The 21,400-nt window shown below is 38.1% G+C and overlaps 1 protein-coding gene across 1 annotated transcript in view; it reads left to right on the top strand.

The window, feature by feature from the left end:
* Positions 1–576: 576 nt before the first annotated feature.
* The window catches only part of NACC2 (NACC family member 2), a 62,824-nt gene continuing 42,000 nt past the window's right edge, over positions 577–21,400 (top strand). Inside the window, exon 1 of the mRNA XM_060757496.2 lies at positions 577–729. The gene's annotated coding sequence lies outside the window, so the exon portion shown is untranslated. The remainder of the gene's footprint in view (positions 730–21,400) is intronic.

Here is a 21,400-nt window from a genome sequence, read left to right as displayed (position 1 = left end):
AACCAGGGTTGCCAAATGAACTCAGAGCAAGGGCTCCTATGCCTCTTAATGTGCAGGAAAGAGCTCTGCAATCAGGGTTGCCAAATGAACTCAGAGCAAGGGCTCCTATGCCTATTAATGTGCAGGAAAGAGCACTGCAATCAGGGTTGCCAAATGAACTCAGAGCAAGGGCTCCTATGCCTCTTAATGTGCAGGAAAGAGCTCTGCAATCAGGGTTGCCAAATGAACTCAGAGCAAGGGCTCCTATGCCTATTAATGTGCAGGAAAGAGCACTGCAATCAGGGTTGCCAAATGAACTCAGAGCAAGGGCTCCTGTGCCTATTAATGTGCAGGAAAGAGCACTGCAATCAGGGTTGCCAAATGAACTCAGAATCAAGGGCTCCTGTGCCTATTAATGTGCAGGACAGAGCACTGCAATCAGGGTTGCCAAATGCAAAGGAATCCCAGGGAGCAGAAGTGGGCAAGGATCCCATTCCCTTCCAAGGCAGAGGCTCCCTTTGGGGCTGGGAAGTTGGCCACCCGGGGAGGGGCCCTGGGCTTCTTGGCCTCGCCCCCAGGCCTTCCTCCTCCTCTTCCTCCTCCTCCTCCTCCGCCGCCATAATCCCTTCCAGCCGGGAAGAGGAGCCAACGCCGCCAGGAAGGAAGGAAGGAAGGAAGGAGGAAAGGAAGGAAGGAAGGAGGAAGGAAAAATAAAGGAGTGCAGGGGACTCCCCTCTTCCAAGCCTTCAGGTAGCTCATGGGGAATTGGATCCTTTCCCCGGGGGGGGGGGGGTTATAGGGGACCCCCATCCCAACAGGAGTAAGCAGTCCACCCCTCCCAGTTTGGTATTTAAAGGGGAGGAAAGTTCCCCCAGTTCCCCCCAGTTTAATATTTACTGGGAAGGGATATCCAGAGTCCCTTTCTCCCAGCCTCTCCCCAGTTTCTTTCTAAGTTTCCCCAATATCTCCCCAGCTTGTTTATAAGTTTCCCCAGTATCCTCCCAGTTTGTTTATCAGTTCCCACAATATCTCCCCAGTCTATTTTATGTTCCCCCAGTATTCCCCCAGTCTAGTATATGTTCCCCTAATGTCTTCCCAGATTAATTATGGGGAAGAAAGTTTCCCCAGTACCCTCCCAGTTTGTTTGTAAGTGCCTCCGGTATCTCCCCAGTTTCTTTCTAAGTTCCCCCAATGTCCTCCAGTTTATATATTCCCCCAGTATCCTCCCAGTTTGTTTATAAGTATCCCCAATCTTTCCCCAGTCTAATAGATGTTCCCCTAATGTCTTCCCAGTTTAATTATGGGGAAGAAAGTTTCCCCAGTATCCTCCCAGTTTGTTTATAAGTGCCTCCAGTATCTCCCCAGTTTATATATAAGTTCCCCCAATGTTTCCCCAGTTTATATATAATTTCCCCCAATATCTCCCCAGTTTACATACAAGTTCCCCCAATATCTCCCCAGTTTATATATAAGTTCCCCCAATATCTCCCCAGTTTACATACAAGTTCCCCCAATATCTCCCCAGTTTATATATAAGTTCCCCCAATGTCCTCCAGTTTATATGTTCCCCCAGTATCCTCCCAGTTTGTTTATAAGTATCCCCAATCTTTCCCCAGTCTAATAGATGTTCCACTAATGTCTTCCCAGTTTAATTATGGGGAAGAAAGTTCCCCCAGTACCCTCCCAATTCTCCCCCAATATCACCCCAGTTTATATATATGTTCCCCCAATATCCTCCAGTTTATATTTATCAGTTCCCCCAATATCCTCCCAGTTTGTTTATAAATTCCTCTAATAATCTCCCCAGTATATTTATAAGTTTCCCCAGTATACTCCCAGTTTGTGTATTACTTCCTCCAATATCTCCCCAGTTTAAATATAAGTTCCCTCAGTATCACCCCAGTTTATATATAATTTCCCGCAATATCTCCCCAGTTTATATATAATTTCCCGCAATATCTCCCCAGTTTATATATAAGTTCCCCCAATATCTCCCCAGTTTATATATAAGTTCCCCCAATATCTCCCCAGTTTATATACAAGTTCCCCCAATATCTCCCCAGTTTATATATAATTTCCCCCAATGTTTCCCTAGTTTATATATATGTTCCCCCAGTATCTCCCCAGTTTATATACAAGTTCCCCCAATACACCCCCAGTTCCCCCAATATCTCCCCCACTCCTGGTTTGGACTTTGGGGTCTTGTGGAATTTATTGTTATTATTCCCATTCCAGACAAGGAATGCTGATATTATTAGTATAATTGTTATATTTTGAAACACATTATTGTTGTTGTTGTTGTTGTTGTTATTGTTGTTATTATTATTATTATTATTATTAGTCCAATTTCAGATAAGGGATGCTGAACCTGTGTTGTTGATGTGGCTGTTGATGTTTTATTATTTCTGTTTTGGATAGGGGATGCTCAAGCATTATCGTTATTATTATTATTATTATTATTATTACACCTTCAAGATAAAGGATACTCAACTGTTGTTGTTGCTACCACTTTTGGATAATGAATGCTGAACCTGTTTATTATTATTATTATTATTATTATTATTATTATTCCAGTTCCACATAACAGCCGCTGAACCTGTGTTATTGTTGTGGTTGTTATTCCAGCTTCTGGATAGGGGATACTCAAGTATTATTATTATTATTATTATTATTATTATTATTATTATTATTATTATCACTATTATCATTACAGCTTCAAGATCATGGATGTTCATCTCTTGTTGTTACCACTTTGGGATAACTAATGCTGAACCTGTGTTGTTGTTGTAATTATTCCAGTTCCAGATAATGGGCACTGAACCCATGTTATTGTTGTGATTGTTATTCCGGCTTCTGGGTAGGGAATGTTCAAGCATTGTTGTTGTTATTATTATTACTATCATTATTACAGCTTCAAGATAAAGGCTGCTCAACTGTTACCACTTTTGGCTAACGAATGCTGAATTTATATTATTATTGTTGTTATATTGTTATTGTTGTTGTTATTGTTATTATAATGATTACACCAAAGGCTGCTCAACTATTATTATTATTATTACCACTTTTGGCTAATGAATGCTGAATTTATATTATTGTTGTTGTTATATTATTGTTGTTGTTGTTGTTGTTGTTGTTGTTGTTATATTGATTACACCAAAGGCTGCTCAACTATTATTATTATTACCACTTTTGGCTAACGGATGTTGAACTTATATTGCTGTTGTTATATTATTATTGTTGTTAGTATTATTATTACTGCACCTTCAAGATGCTCAACTGTTATTGTTGCAACTTTTGGCTAACGAATGCTGAACCTATATTGTTGTTTTTGTTGTTGTTATTCCAGTTCCAGATAACGGGTGCTGAACCTGTGTTGTTTTTCTTGTTGTCTGTTTGTTATTCTACCTTGTCAATAGGGGTGTTCAAGCATTATTTGTTGTTGTTGTTGTTAATAATAATAATAATAATAATAATAATAATAATAATCTACCTTCAAGATAAAGGATGCTCAACTGTTGTTGTTGTTACTACTTTTGGCTAACGAATGCAGGGTCTATATTGTTGTTGTTGTTGTTGTATTATTATTATTATTATTATTATTATTATTATTACTACAACATCCTCAAGATAAAGGATGCTCAACTGTTGTTGTTGTTACTACTTTTGGCTAACGAATGCAGGATCTATATTGTTGTTGTTGTTGTATTATTATTATTATTATTATTATTATTATTATTACTACTACATCCTCAAGATAAAGGATGCTCAACTGTTGTTGTTGTTACTACTTTTGGCTAACGAATGCAGGATCTATATTGTTGTTGTTGTTGTATTATTATTATTATTATTATTATTATTACTACAACATCCTCAAGATAAAGGATGCTCAACTGTTGTTGTTGTTACTACTTTTGGCTAACGAATGCAGGATCTATATTGTTGTTGTTGTTGTTGTATTATTATTATTATTATTATTATTACTACAACATCCTCAAGATAAAGGATGCTCAACTGTTGTTGTTGTTGTTACTACTTTTGGCTAACGAATGCAGAATCTATATTGTTGTTGTTTTATTATTATTATTATTATTATTACTACAACATCCTCAAGATAAAGGATGCTCAACTGTTGTTGTTGTTACTGCTTTTGGCTAACGAATGCAGAATTTATATTGTTGTTATATTATTATTATTATTATTATTATTATTGTAATAATAATCATAATACTAATAATAATAATAAATATAGATTCTGCATTCGTTAACCAAAAGTAGTAACAACAACAACAATTGAGCATCCTTTATCTTGAGCACAAGATAACAACACCCTCAAGATAAAGATTGCTCGAATGTTGTTGCTGTTGTTACGACTTTTGAACTTGTATTGTTGTTATTGTTATATTATTATTAATATTTCTATTGCTACTACTAGCTCAGTTTGGGGTGTATGTGGGGAGGGGGGAGGCTCTTGACCTCTGTCTAAGTAACTTTTACAAGTATTGTCGAAGGCTTTCATGGCTGGAATCACTGGGTTGTTGTTTGTTAACAAACAAGGACATGTAATCACCTCTCAACAAAAGATTGCTCCAGGCACTGCCAGGCAATCAAATGCTAATCAAGGTAGTCAGTTGAAACATTCACACCTAGCTCCAACAGAAAAGAGTCCTTATTCCAGATATATAAACCCTTTTTTCTTAGTTCCAATAGACCTCACTACCTCTAAGGATGCTTGCCATAGATGCAGGCGAAACGTCAGGAGAAAATGCCTCTAGGATATGGCCATACACCACGAAAAAATAGGAGGAAGTGCAGGACGTCAAGCTGCCCTTCCTTGTCTTTGTATGCGTCTCTGTCTTTTTCCCCAGGCCTTTTGGTTTTGTTTTGTTTTCACTCTTTCGCCCCAGGAATTTTCTCCCTCCCTTCTTCCTTTTTCTTCCCCCCTGAAAGGACCCTTTGTGCTTTTGGAACATAATAGGTATTTTGTTGAAAAAGAACTTTTTTGCTTTCTGCCTTTCCAGGCTGAAAAAGCAGGCCTTCCATCCATTTCAGAGTCTCATCATCATCCACAGATCCCATCATCCACAGCTTCAATTTTTCAAAGACTGCCCCAAATGAATATCCCTTATCCAATATATTTAGGATATTGGATAATGGGAAATATTATTATTATTATTATTATTATTATTACAGTTGTGCTTCTTTTCTAAAAAAAAAACAGGAAATTATTATTAATAATATTAGTAGTAGTAGTAGTAGTAGTAGTAACAAAAGCAATAAATATTGATTTCCCTATTTTTTGGAAAGGAATACCAAATGTGAAATAATAATAATAGTTATTCTTTTCAAGTTTGTGCTTCTTTTCCAAAAACAGGGATGATGATGATGATAATAATAATAATAATAATGGGTTGTTGTAGGTTGAATATCCCTTACCCAATGTATTTTGGATCAGAAGCCTTGGGAATTATTATTATTATTATTACATTTGTGCTTATTTTCTAAAAAATACAGGAAATTATTATTAATAATATTAGTAGTAGTAATAGTAACAAAAGCAATAAATATTGATTTCCCTATTTTTTGGAAAAGAATACAAATTGTGAAATAATAATAATAGTTATTCTTTTCAAGTTTGTGCTTCTTTTCCAAAAAAAGGGATAATAATAATAATAATAATAATAATAATAATGGGTTGTTGTAGGTTGAATATCCCTTATCCAATATGTTTTGGATCAGAAGCCTTGGGAATTATTATTATTATTATTATTATTATTATCACATTTGTGCTTCTTTTCTAAAAAATACAGGAAATTATTATTATTAATATTAGTAGTAGTAATAGTAACAAAAAGCAGTAAATATCGATTTCCCTATTTTTTGGAAAGGAATACCAAATGTGAAATAATAATAATAATAGTTATTCTTTTCAAGTTTGTGCTTCTTTTTCAAAATCAGGGATGATTATGATAATAATAATAATAATAATAATAATAATAATAATGGGTAGTTGTAGGTTTTTTTGGGCTATATGGCCATGTTAATAATAATAATAATAATAATAATAATAATAATAATAATAATGGGTTGTTGTAGGGTTTTTTGGGCTATATGGCCATGTTAATAATAATAATAATAATAATAATAATAATAATGGGTAGTTGTAGGTTTTTTTGGGCTATATGGCCATGTTAATAATAATAATAATAATAATAATAATAATAATAATGGGTTGTTGTAGGGTTTTTTGGGCTATATGGCCATGTTAATAATAATAATAATAATAATAATAATAATGGGTTGTTGTAGGGTTTTTTGGGCTATATGGCCATGTTAATAATAATAATAATAATAATAATAATAATAATGGGTTGTTGTAGGGTTTTTTGGGCTTATGGCCATGTTAATAATAATAATAATAATAATAATAATAATAATGGGTTGTTGTAGGGTTTTTTGGGCTATATGGCCATGTTCTAGAGGCATACTGATATAATGATTAATACTAATAATTTAATAATAATAATAATAATAATAATAATAATAATGGGTTGTTGTAGGTTTTTTTGGGATATATGGCCATATTCTAGAACCATAATGATACAATGATTAAGACTAATAATTTAATAATAATATATAGCATGTATAGGTATGTACATGTACAAATCAATGGACCTCACAACTTCTGAGGATGCTTGCCATAGATGCAGGCAAAACGTCAGGAGAGAATGCCTCTAGAACATGGCCATATAGCCCGAAAAAACCTACAACAACCCAGTGAATTCCGGCCATGAAAGCCTTCGACAATAATAATAATAATAATAATAATTATTATTATTATTTCATATTTGGGGTGCCTTTCCAAAAAAATAGGAGAAGCAATATTTATTGTTGTTACTGTGATTGTCGTTGTGGTTGTTACTGTTACCTCGTGTGCTTCTTTGTCAAAAAAATAGGGGAAATTAGTAGTGTTGTTATTGTGGTTGGTTGTTGTTATTTTCAAGATTGCGGTTCCTTTCCAAAAAAGGAAATTGTTGTTGTTGTTGTTACTGTTGTTATTATGTTTGCATTTCCTTTCCAAAGAAAGGGGGAAATTGTGTCGTTGTTGTTATTATAATTGCTAATTTTATTATTTATTTATTGTATTTACCGTATTTTGCATTATTATTATTATCTATATAAATAAAAATGTAATGTTCGTTTGTGGGATTAACAGAACTCAAAAACCATTGGACGAATTGACACCAAATTTGGACACAAGACACCTAACAACCCAATGTATGTCCTTCACTCAAAAAAATTGATTTTGTCATTTGGGAGTTGTAGTTCCTGGGATGTATAGTTCACCTACAATCAAAGAGCATTCTGAACTCCACCAACAATGGAATTGAACCAAACTTGGCACACAGTTCTCCCATGACCAACAGAAAATACTGGAAGGGTTTGGTGGGCAGAGTCCTTTGGTTTTGGAGTTGTAGTTCACCTACATCCAGAGATCACTGTGGACTCAAACAATGATGGATCTGGAGTAAAATCTACACAAATACTCAACATGCCCAAATGTGAACACTGGTGGAGTTTGGGGAAAATAGAATCTTGACATTTGGGAGTTGTAGTTGCTGGGATTTATAGTTTCACCTACAATCACAGAGCATTTTGAACCCCACCAACGATAGAATTGGGCCAAACCTCCCACACAGAACTCCCATGTGGGCCACAGCAACGCATGGCAGGGGACTGCTAGTTATTATTAAAAATAATGTTTGCACTCCCTTTCCAAAACGGTGAAGTTGCTTGTATTATTATTATTATTATTATTATTAATGTTTGCACTTCCTTTCTAAAAAAAAGGGGGGTTGTTTGTGTTGTTGTTGTTGTTATGTTTGCACTTCCTTTCCAAAAAAGGGGGAAATTGTGTTGCTGTTATTGTTGTTAATTTCAAGATCGCGGTTCCTTTTCAAAAGAGGAGAAATTGTTGTTGTTGCTATTACTATTGTTATTATGTTTGCATTTCTTTTCCCAAAAAAGGGGAAATTTGTTGTTGTTGTTATTATTATAATTATTAATTTGCACTTCCTTTCCAAAAAGAGGCGGAAATTGTATCGTTGTTGTTATTATAATAACTACTAATTTTATTATTTATTAATTGTATTTATTTTGCATTATTATTGTTATTATTAAAAAATAATGTTTGCACTCCCTTTCCAAAATGGGGAAGTTGCTTGTATTATTATTATTAATAATGTTTGCACTTCCTTTGCAAAAAAGGAGTTGTTTGTGTTGTTGTTGTTATGTTTGCACTTCCTTTCCAAAAAAAGGGGGAATTGTGTTGTTGTTATTTTTATATCATTAACGTTTGCACTTCCTTTCCAAAAGGGGGGTTGTATTATTATTATTATTATTATTATTATTATTATTATTTGAAACACAACAAGATGAGTACACAGCAAACAAGTATTATTATTATTATTATTATTATTTGAAACACGGGGAAGTTGCTTGTATTATTATTATTAATGTTTGCACTTCCTTTGCAAAAAGGGGTTGTTTGTGTTGTTGTTGTTGTTGTTGTTGTTGTTGTTGTTGTTATGTTTGCACTTCCTTTCCAAAAAGGGGAAATTGTGTTGTTGTTGTTGTTTTTATATCATTAACGTTTGCACTTCCTTTCCAAAAAAGGGAGTTGTATGTATTATTATTATTATCATCATTATTGTTATTAACACAACAAGATGAGTACACAGCAAACAAGATCACTCTGCTGGCTTTTGCATTGGATCCCACGTTGGACACTTCCCAAGTGTCTAGGACTGTGTGATGCATTGTGGTGGCCTTTTTGCAGCTGACAGCACCGATTGTGTTTAAGTGCAGGCCAAGATCTTTAGGCACTGTACCCAGTATACTGGGGGTTGTATATTATTATTATTATTATTATTATTATTATTTGAAACACAACAAGATGAGTACACAGCAAACAAGATCACTCTGCTGGCTTTTGTACTTGATCCCACGTTGGACACTTCCCAAGTGTCTAGCACCGATTGTGTTTAAGTGCAGGCCAAGGTCTTTAAGCACTGTACCCAGTATGCTGGGGGTTGTATATTATTATTATTATTATTATTATTATTATTATTATTATTATTTGATGCACAACAAGATGAGTACACAGCAAACAAGATCACTCTGCTGGCTTTTGCATTGGATCCCACTTTGGACACTTCCCAAGTGTCCAGGATTGTGTGATGTATTGTGGTGGCTGACAGCGCCGATTGTGTTTAAGTGCAGGCCAGGGTCTTTAGGCACTGTACCCAGTGTGCCGATCACCACTGGAACCACCTTGACTGGCTTTTGCCAGAGTCTTTGGAGCCACCAGATGGTCATTTTGTCAGCGCCGATTGTGTTTAAGTGCAGGCCAAGGTCTTTAGGCACTGTACCCAGTGTGCCGATCACCACTGGGACCCTCTTGCCAGAGTCTTTGCAGTTTGATCATAATCATTATTATGTTGGCACTTCCTTTCCAAAAAGGGGAAGTTGTTTGTATTATTATTATTATTATTATTATTAATAATAATAATAATAATAACTTGCTTCCCTCCCAGTGTGTCTTCTCCCCCTCTTCCTTCCTCCCGGGCTTTTTGTGTTTGGTGCATTCATGGCCATTCATCCTTCAAAACAAGAAAACCAAGCCCGCTAAGTGCTTTCCCCTGGGTGGCGCGGGCGGGCGGGCGCTGTGTTCCTGAGCATGCGGTGGTTAAGAAGTGCACTTGGAGGCCCCCGAGGATTCCTCCAAATGGCTTCCACCAAATCATAATCAGATATAATAAAGTAAATACATTGGCTCCGGGAAATACGTGAGCCTCTCTCGGTGCGCAAAGTACAGGAGCACTTAAAGGAGTGACGTCCTCTCCCTTCTTTGCCGGAGCACTTGCTCCTTTCCCCAATTCGATTCGGCTTTATTTTATGTCTCGGAACGAGGCGTTTCGCTAAGGACCGGTAGATGGATCCGCTGGCCGGCGTCCAGGACTTTGGGTCTTGGGACCTGAAATGGGCGTTTTGGCCCTGAAATACTGAAGAGCGGCTAGGCTTGGGAAAGTTGGGCGGTGATTTGTAGTATCCTCTGGTGATTTTTTAGTTTCCTGCAGTGATTTGTAGTATCCTCTGGTGATTTGTAGTATCCTCTAATGATTTGTAGTTTCCTCTAATGATTTGTTGTTTCCTGCAGTGATTTTTTTAGCATGCTCCAGTGATTTGTAGTTTCCTCCGATAATTTGTAGTATCCTCTGGGGAAAAATAGTTTCCTTCAGTGATGTGTAGTTTGGTGATTTGTAGTTTCCTGCACTGATTTTTTTAGCATGCTCCAGTGATTTGTAGTTTCCTGCAGTGATTTGTAGTATCCTCTAATGATTTGTCGTTTCCTGCAGTGATTTTTTTAGCATGCTCCAGTGATTTGTAGTTTCCTTCAGTGATTTGTAGTATCCTCTAATGATTTGTTGTTTCCTGCAGTGATTTTTTTAGCATGCTCCAGTGATTTGTAGTTTCCTCCGATAATTTGTGGTATCCTCTGGGGATAAATAGTTTCCTCCAGTGATTTGTAGTTTCCTCTGATAATTTGTAGTATCCTCTGGGGAAAAATAGTTTCCTTCAGTGGTTTGTAGTATCCTCTAGTGATTTGTTGTTTCCTCCAGTGATTTGTAGTTTCCTCCAATAATTTGTGGTATCCTCTGGGGATAAATAGTTTCCTTCAGTGATTTGTAGTATCCTCTGGTAATTTGTATTTTCCTTCAGTGATTTATGGCACACCCCAATGACTTGTAGTTTCCTTCTGTGTTTCTTAGCATCTTCTGGTGATTTGTAGTTCCCTTCAGTAATTTGTAGCATGATCCAGTGCTTCATAGCATCCTCTGGTGATTTGTAGTATCTTCCGATGATTTTTAGTGTCTTTTGATGTTTTATAGTTTTCTCTGGTGATTTGTAGTATCCTCCAGTGATTTGTATCTTCCTGCAGTGATGTATAGTATCTTTTTGTTGATATCGTTGCTTCTATAAGATCCTGAGCTTTTGCTGCCAAACGGTGCCTTTCTGAACTGCAGATCCCAGGGTTCTGTGGCTATAGGCTGATAGAGTGTGACCCAGGGTGCCCCAGCATACAAGCTGCACTTGCACTGCAGGATGAACTACAACTCCCAACATAATGGGTCAACCCCCCCCCCCCCAAACATTATTTTGTGTTAGTCATGTTGGGTTTGTATGCCAAGTTTGGTCCAGATCCGTCTTTGGTGGGAGTCATGGGGCTCGCAGGATGTGGAGTGAACTATAACTCCCATCACCCAGGGTCACTATAACTCCCAACATCCCAAGTCAATTCCTCCCCAAACCTCTCCAGTATTTCCCAATGGTTGAGAGGGGTCTGTGTGCCAAGTTTGGTCCAGATCCATCGTTGGTGGGAGTCACAGGGCTCTCTGGATGCGGGGTGGACTATAACTCCCATCAACCAGGGTCACTATGACTCCCAACATCCCCGGTCAGTTCCCCCCAAACCTCTCCAGTATTTTCTGATGGTTGAGGGGGGTCTGTGTGCCAAGTTTGGTCCAGATCCGTCATTGGTGGGAGTCACAGGGCTCTGGATGCGGGGTGGACTATAACTCCCATCAACCAAGGTCACTATGACTCCCAACATCCCTGGTCAATTCCCCCCAGACCTCTCCAGTATTTTCCAATGGTTGGGGGACGGGGTCTGTGTGCCAAGTTTGGTTCAGATCCATCATTGGTGGGAGTCACGGGGCTCTCTGGATGCAGGGTGGACTATAAATCCCTTCACCCAGGGTCACTATAACTCCCAACATCCCGGGTCAATTCCCCCCAAACTTCTCCAGTATTTACCAATGGTTGAGAGGGGTCTGTGTGCCAAGTTTGGTCCAGATCCATTTTTCGTGGGAGTCACAGTTCTCTCGGAAAGTGGAAATCCCATACGAACATAGATACATTCATGCTACATATATATATATATAGATATAGATATAAATATATTGTTTACAGAGCCTTGGCTTGTGATTCACGGTTCCCAGCAAGTGAGCAATCGGGAGGAAAGGCGCCCAAGAAACATATTTTGACAGTGATCTCACTGGAAAAGGAGAGACAGATGAACAAAAAAAATTCCCCTTCGTTTGTATATTTTTCAGTGCAACACCAGGAACGGGCAAACGTTGTTTCCCCTGATTTTCGGACACAATTTTTCGGCCCGAGGAACGTCGCACTTGCTTTAGGAGCCGAGTCTCTCTCCAAATCCGGGCCATATATAGTCATTTTTTTTCTCCACTCCTTCTTTTCAAAATCAACCTCCATCGTAAACGGTTGCCAATGTGAAAATCCAAACTGCGAAGTTGTAGTGACCCTGGGTGATGGGAGTTATAGTTCACCCTGCATTGAGAGAGCACTATGGTCCCAATCCTGTCCCACTTTAAATATCGCAGTGCTTTGGAGAGAATTGACCCTGGGTGATGGGAGTTGTAGTGACCCTGAAAGATGGGAGTTATAGTTCACCCCACATCCATAGAGCACTGTGATTCCTGCTAACAAAGCATCTGCGCCAAACTTGGCATACAGACCCATCATTGAAGTGGTTTGGAGAGAATTGACCTTGGATTTTGAGAGTTGTAGTGACCCTGAATGATGAGAGTTATAGTTCACCCCATATCCACAGAGCACTGTGGTCCGCGCTAGTGACGGATCTGGGACAAACTTGGCACACACACCAATCAGGAGCAACATTAAATATAGGAGTGGTTTGGAGATAATTGACCATGGATGATGGAAGTTATAGTTTACCCCTCATCAAGAGAGCACTGCGGTCCCCGACAATGACTGATCTGGGCAAAGCTTGGCACACCGACCCATCATGAGCAGCTTTAAATATTGGAATGGTTTGGAAAGAATTGACCCTGAATGATGGGAGTTATTGTTCACCCTGCATCCATAGAGCACTGTGATTCCTGCCAACAAAGCATTTCGCCCAAACTTGGCACAAAAAGCATCATCAGCAGCTTTAAATATTGTAGTGGTGTGGAGAGAATTGACCTTGGATTTTGAGAGTTGTAGTGACCCTGAATTATGAGAGTTATAGTTCACCCCATATCCATAGAGCGATGTGGTTTCCGCCAATGATGGATCTGGGCCAAACTTGGCACGCACACCCATCAGTAGCAGCTTTAAAAATTGGAGTGATTTGGAGAGAATTGGCCCTGGATGTTGGGAGTTATAGTTCACCCCACATCGAGAGAGCGCTGTGGTCCCTGACGACGACGGGTCTGGACCAAACTTGGCACACAGAACAGCCATGAGCAGCTTTAAATATTGGAGTGGTTCGGAGGGAATTGACCGTGAATGGTGGGAGTTACAGTTCACCCTGCATCAAGAGAGCACCGTAGTCCCCGGCAACAATACATCTGGGTCAAACTTGGCACACAGACCGATCATGACTAACTTTTTACAGAGTTTGGAAGGAATTGACTCTGGATAATGGGAGTTATAGTTCACCCTGCATCGAGAGAGCACTGTGGTTCCCAACGATGACAGATCTGGGCCAATCTAGGCACACATACCAGTCGTGAGCAGGGTTTAGATATTGGAGTGGTTTGGAGGGAATTGACCCTGGATGATGGGAGTTGTAGTCTACCCCATTCTAATACATTTTCTAATGGGACTATTTATAATGTCCAAAACCAAACAATCACTACTTCTTTGGTTTACCCTTCAAAATCCCTAACCTGGGCATCCGCCAGGGACCTAACTGATGGATGGATGGGTGGATTGGTGAATGGATAAATAGGTAGGTAAATAGATGGATAGATGGATAAATAGGTAGATGGATGGATAAATAGGTAGGTAGGTAGGTAGGTAGATAAATAGATGGATAAATAGGTAGGTAGGTAGGTAGGTAGGTAGATAAATAGGTAGGTAGGTAAATAGATAAATAGATGGATAGATGGATAAATAGGTAGATGGATGGATAGATAGATGGATGGATGGATGGATTGATAGATTGATGGATTAATGGATAAATAGGTAGGTACGTAAATAGATAGATAAATAGATGGATAGGTAGGTAGGTAGGTAAATAGATAAATAGATGGATAAATAGGTAGGTAGGTAGGTAGATTGATAGATTGATAAATAGATTGATTGGTAAATAGATGGATTGATAAATAGGTAGGTAGGTAAATGTTTGGATAAATAGGTAGGTAGGTAGATAGATGGATAGATGGAGAAATAGGTAGGTAGGTAGATAAGTAGATGGATAGATGGAGAAATAGGTAGGTAGGTAAATAGATAGATAGATGGATAAATAGGTAGGTAGGTAAGTAGATGGATGGATGGATAAATAGATAGGAAGGTAAATAGATGGATAAATAGGTAGGTAGGTACATACATAGATAAATAGATGGATAGATGGACAAATAGGTAGGTAGGTAGATAAATAGATGGATCGATGGATAAATAGGTAAGTTGGTAAATAGATAGATGGATAGATAGATGGATGGATAAATAGGTAGGTAGGTAGATGGATAGATGGATAGGTAGGTAGATGGATGGATAAATAGGTAGGTAAGTAGATAGATGGATGGATGGATAAGTAGGTAGGTAAATAGATGGATAAATAGGTAGGTAGGTAAGTAGATGGATGGATGGATAAATAGGTAGGTTAATAGATGAATAGATGGATAAATAGGTAGGTAGATACATACATAGATAAGTAGGTAGGTAGGTAGATAAATATAAAGATAGACAGATAGATACATACATAGATGGATAAATGGGTAGATAAATACATAGATAGATAGATGCATAGATGAAAGGATGGAAGGATAGATAAAGATATATATATATACATACACGCATGCATGCATGCACATATATATCTCCAAACATATATATCTCCCTTCTTTGCAAAGTTTCCTTGTCCTTTTCCAAGTGGGTTCAGTTCAAAAACAATCAAATGGGAATATCAGCACTTTTAAGCCGAGGGGGACGCAATGGATGCCTGAGCAAGCTTTCCGAAATTAACATTTTAATTGTCAGGCGTCCTTTTTAAATCTTCCTTCAAACGCCGAACGACTTCAAATAAAATTAAATAAAGTAAAATAAAAGAGGGAAGAAAGTGCTGAGAACAAAAGGGCCGGGTTTCACTCCATAATGAGAATTGAAATAAATGGGAAGAGGGCTCCTCCACGGCACATTAAGGGGACGGCCGCACTGGAGTTTTCTGCAAGCGCCAGGAAAATTCGAAACGGGAAGAGGCAAAAAGAAAAAAAGAAGAAGAAGAGAGAACGTATTATAAAAGAGCATAAAAGTAATGAAGTCGGGGCCTTACATGCCTTAAAAGTCTTGATTTTTGGATGCTAAGCAGGGCCAGCCCCGGTTGGTCCTTGGGTGGGAGACCGAATTGCAGCGAGAGATCGTAATCTTTTATTTAAAAAAGTCATAGACATGGCAATAGTATAATAATAATAATGGCCTAATAATAATAATCATAATAGTTATAATAGTAGTAGTAATAGTAGTAAATTTGATTGATTAGCCCATAGTAGTAATAATAATTAGAATACATTTGTATCTCGCTTTTCTCTCTGGATTGAGACCCAGAGCAGCTCAGGCTATTTGTATATTATTATTATTGTTATTAATACATTTATATCCCACTTTTCTCTCTGAATTGAGACCCAAAGCAGCTTAGGCTATGTGTTGTTGTTGTTGTTGTTATATTTGTACCCCACTTATCTATTTGAATCCAGACCCAAGCTGCTTGGACTTTGTGTATTATTATTATTATTATTATTATTATTATTATTATTATTGTATCCCACTTTTATCTCTGGACTGAGACCCAAAGCAGATCAGAATATGTATGATGATGCTAATAATAATATACCTTAGGCACATAGCCTGAAGTTCATTTAATATGCAATATTTTTCATCGGCCTTTAACAAATACATGGAGTCACGAGGAATCAAAAGTGAGCCACATAATGTATTATTAGTATTTTGGATTTCAGAATTCCAAATAAGGGATATTCAATAATAATAATAATAATAATAGTTGAAAGTAATTGCCAATAGTTGAAATAAGTTGAAAGTCATTGCCTAATAATAATAATAATAATAATAATTGAAAGTCATTGCCAATAGTTGAAATAAGTTGAAAGTCATTGCCAAATGATAATAACAGTTGAAAGTCATTGCCAATGTTTGAAATAAGTCATTTCCTAATAATAATAATAATAATAATAATAATAATAATAATAGTTGAAAGTCATTGCCAACATATGAAAGAAGTTAGAAGTCACTGACAGTCAAGGTGGTCCCAGTGGTGATTGGCACACTGGGTGCAGTGCCTAAAGACCTTGGCCTGCACTTGAAAACAATCAGGGCTGACAAAATTACCATCTATCAGCTCCAAAAGGCCACTATGCAACAGCCAGCAGAGTGACCTTGTTTACTTTGTACTAATCTTGTTGTGTTTCTAATAGTAGTAATAATAATAATAATAATAATAATGCCATTGCCAATAGTTGAAAGAAGTTGAAAGTTATTGCCAAATAATAATAACTGGGGAGGGGGGGGGGGCTCAATCCGATCTTTGTCATCTGAAAAGGGACCTTTTCCAACTGCAGATAAGGAATGCTGAAGCAATCTCAATCTGCATTGGTTCTTCAGTGTAGACGTGTTTTGTCAGAAGTGGAGCAAAAAGAAAAAAAGAGAGAAATGTCAAACCCAGAGCAGAGCATTGATTATTATTCATTATTATTCATTTTCAAGACACCTTTTTTTTTTCTTTTTCTGGCAAAGGGAAAACAACAACGGCGCAAAGTCGGAATAATCAGGGCTCCTGCTTTGAATTTGCATCCGGAATTGGCTGTTGTTTTTCCCCCTTCTCTCGGCATGAAGAAGAAGGGGGAAAAACATTGAGAAACATGTCACTGCAATATGCAGACGGAGCTTAACTCTTTAGGGAGGAGTTCCTAGTACACTAAGGCTCCCATATCCTATAGCCTCAGCCTCTCTAGGCATTGTTTTGGTCCTCCACTGCAACTCTGTGACATTATTGTGCCAAAGTCATGCATTTCCATGGGGTTCACTGTTATCCACATCTGACAAAACGTACACTGAGAGAGAGAGAGAGAGAAACACACGTCATTCCTGCGCCTGAATTGGGTTTGATTTCATTAAATCCTTTACGACAATAATACTAATAATGCAGTAATATAATAGATATAATTGCTATCAAAAGTTATAATACAATATAATGTAATAGTATTATAATAGATTATATATGTATTCATATATGAAATTACAGACATTGTTTATATACATAATATATACTACACACACATACACACACATATTCCTTTTATGCTACTATGTATACCTTTAATATTATAGAACCTTATATAAAACTGGTATTATATAATACACATAAATTGATTAGGTATGTGTAATACAATAATATTACTAATATATATATACACATATTCCTTTATAATGTCGTATAGGTAAAGGTAAAGGTAGTCCCCTGACATTCAGTCCAGTCATGTCTGACTCTGGGGTGTGGTGCTCATCTCCATTTCTAAGCCGAAGAGCCAGCGTTGTCCGTAGACACCTCCAAGGTCATGTGGCCGGCATGACTGCATGGAGCGCCGTTACCTTCCCGCCGGAGCGGTACCTATTGATCTACTCACATTTGCATGTTTTTGAACTGCTAGGTTGGCAGAAGCTAGGGCTGACAGCGGAAGCTCACGCCGCTCCCCGGAATTGAACCTGCGACCTTTCGATCAACAAGCTCAGCAGCTCAGTGCTTTAACCCACTGCGCCACCAGGGGCTCCTGGTGTCGTATACACCTGTAATATTATAGAATATTATATATATTTATGTATAACATTTTATATATGATTAATATTATTAATATAATACAATAATATTATTAATCTATACCATGTGTAGATATGTACACATGTATCTATATCCCTTTTGTGTTGCCATGTACACCTGTACTATTAAATAATATTACTTACTTACTTAAGCAATCCCTCGTTGGCCGAGTCTTCCAGGATCAGTGTTCTGGTGGGTCCGTAGATTAATGTGGGGCCCTATTGTTGACCTGCATGTTCTCCTGCAGTGAGGGCATCGGTTTCCAGGTGGAAGGTGGTCTCGGTCGGGGTCAGCTTGATGCGCCTTCCTCTTGGCACGTTTCTCTCTTTCACCCTCCATTTGTGCCTCTTCAAATTCTGCAGCACTGCTGGTCACAGCTGACCTCCAGCTGGAGCGCTCAAGGGCCAGGGCTTCCCAGTTCTTAGTCTCTATTGCAGAGTTTTTAAGGTTGACTTTGGGCCCATCTTTCAATCTCTTTTCCTGTCCAACAACATTCCGTTTTCCGCTATTGAGTTCAGGGTACAGCAACTGTTTTGTGAGACGGTGGTCGGCCATTTGGACAACGTGGCCGGTCCAGTGGAGTTGATGGCGGAGGACCATCGCTTCACTACTGGTGGTCTTTGCTTCTTCCAGCACACTGACATTTGTCCGCCTGTCTTCCCAAGATATTTGCAGGATTTTCCGGAGGCAGCGCTGATGGAATCATTCCAGGAGTTGCATGTGACGTCTGTAGACAGTCCACATTTTGCAGGCATATAGCAGGGTTGGGAGGACAATAAATAGGTTTATCAACAAGCCCCTTGGTATCCCTATGGATGTCCCGGTCCTCAAACACTCTCTGCTTCATTCGGGAAAAATGCTGCACTCTCGGAGTTCAGGCGGTGTTGTATTTCGGTTGATGTTGACTTTGGTGGAGAGGTGGCTGCCAAGGGAGCAGAAATGGTCAACATTTTCTAATGTTACACCATTAGGCTGTATTTCTGGCATTGGAGAGGGGTTGGCTGGTGACTTCTGGAGGAGCACTTTGGTTTTCTTGATGTTCAATGGCAGGCCAAGCTTCTCGTATGCTTCTGCGAAGGTGTTGAGAGTGGCTTGTAGGTCTTCTTCTGAATGTGCACAGACGACGTTGTCATATATATATATGTATATTGTTGATAATATTATATAATAGTACAGGTGATAATATATAACCTTTTATTATTGTATTATTGTAATAGTACAGGTGCAATATATACCATATATAGATATGTACAGGTACATATCTATATTCCTTTTAGGCTACCATGCACACCTGTAGTATTATATAATTTAATTATTTATATGTATGTATGTATATAATATTATGCATAATGATTAATATTAATAATGTAATATTAATATATAATGATATTTACGAATGCATATCTATAATCCTTTTATGCTGCCATGCACACCTATAATATTATATAATATTACAAATATAACAGTAATATATACTATATATAGATAAATACAGACACATATCTATATTCCTTTTATGCTGTCACGCATGCCTGTAATATTATATAATAATGCTATAATAATAGTTTACTGTATGTAGGTATATACAGACATATATCTACCTTTTATTCTGCCATATATGCACATATATGTAAATTATATATATAAATATTAATAATATAATATAATATTATTATTAATAATACCACATATTATTGATATTAATTATTAATATTATATTAATAATACTATATATAGATATATACATACATGCACATATATGTAAATTATATATATATATATATATAATATTAATAATACCACATATTATTGATATTAATTATTAATATTATATTAATAATACTGTATATAGATATATACATACATGCACATATATGCACATATATGTAAATTATATATATATATATAAATAATATAATAATATTAATAATACCACATATTATTGATATTAATTATTAATATATTAATAATACTGTATATAGATATATACATACATGCACAAGTGTACACACACATATGTATGTGTATATATATATATATATATGTATATATTCCTTTTATGCCGCCATGTACGACTTTAAGAGCCCAGGAGGCACTGCGTCCGTAAAATCCACGCGTATCATGTCTTTCTCTGGGAAAGAAGAAGAAGAAAGGCGCCTCGACGGGATTAATCACCGTCAGCATGAAATCTAAGTCGTAAAGTCGGCGCTAAAAAGACGGTAAAATTAAATGCCGACACGCTTTGCTTCTGGGAAGCCTCGGCTTCTGTTGCTTTATTGCCGAATTTCGGATCTCATCGGCAAATGTCCGTTTCATCTTCCTCTCCTTCCAAACAGAGGAAGATAGCAAGACTTTTAAGTTCCCTCTGATGTATGGAATGGCCAAGGGGGAAATATGGAGATATATATATGTGTGTGTGTGTGTTGAACAATTGGACAATGCAGATTTACTCGCCGCAAAGAACGGGGTCGTGTCTGCGTTTCTTGAAAAAGGAAATTACTCTTGTTTTTTAGGGCCTGCATTGGAAAAAAAACCCAGTGGTTGGATTATATGCTCGAAAAGCTGCGTTGGGCCTCCATGCAAAGTTGGTGGAAGTTCATTTGGGGTGTTAAGTAATATCAGTTTGGTAACAAAGCCAGCCTTTCCTGATGTTTTTTTAAATGAATTATCCCATTACAAAATGCATAAGGATGTGGGTGAACTGCAAATCCCAAAATCGTGGGCCAGTCACCCCCAAACCCTGCCAGTATTCGCAGTTTGCCATGCTGGGTCTCTGCGCCAAGTTTGGTCCAGATCCGACGTCGGCTGGGTTCAGAGATCTCTCTTGATGCGGGTGAACTACAACTCCCAGATTCCAAGGGCAATCACCTCCTAACCCTGCCAGTATTCGCAGTTTGCCATGTTGGGTCTCTGCGCCAAGTTTGGTCCAGATCCGACGTCGGCTGGGTTCGGATAGCTCTCTTGATGCGGGTGAACTACAACTCCCAGATTCCAAGGGCAATCACCCCGTAACCTACCAGTATTCACAGTTCGCCATGTTGGGTCTCTGCACCAAGTTTGGTCCGGATCCAACGTCGGCTGGGTTCAGAGAGCTCTCTTGATGCGGGTGAACTACAACTCCCAGATTCCAAGGGCAATCACCCCCTAACCCTACCAGTATTCGCAGTTGGCCATGTTGGGTCTCTGCGCCAAGTTTGGTCCAGATCTGACATCGGTTAGGTTCAGAGATCTCTCCTGATGTGGGTGAACTACAACTCTCAGATTCCAAGGGCAATCACCCCCTAACCCTGCCAGTATTCGCAGTTTGCCATGTTGGGTCTCTGCGCCAAGTTTGGTCCAGATCCGACGTTGGCTGGGTTCAGAGAGCTCTCTTGATGCAGGTGAACTATAACTCCCAGATTCCAAGGGCAATCACCCCCTAACCCTGCCAGCATTCACAATATGTTCAGCTGGTCATGCGCCTTCCCTGTGCCAAGTTTGGTTCTGGTCCATTGTTGGTGGGGG

The sequence above is a fragment of the Anolis sagrei genome, chromosome 11 (assembly GCF_037176765.1).
Source record: "Anolis sagrei isolate rAnoSag1 chromosome 11, rAnoSag1.mat, whole genome shotgun sequence".
NCBI classification, from domain to species: Eukaryota; Metazoa; Chordata; class Lepidosauria; order Squamata; family Dactyloidae; genus Anolis; species Anolis sagrei.
Note: the sequence above shows the minus strand (reverse complement) of the source record. Positions and strands in the feature narration are given on the sequence as shown.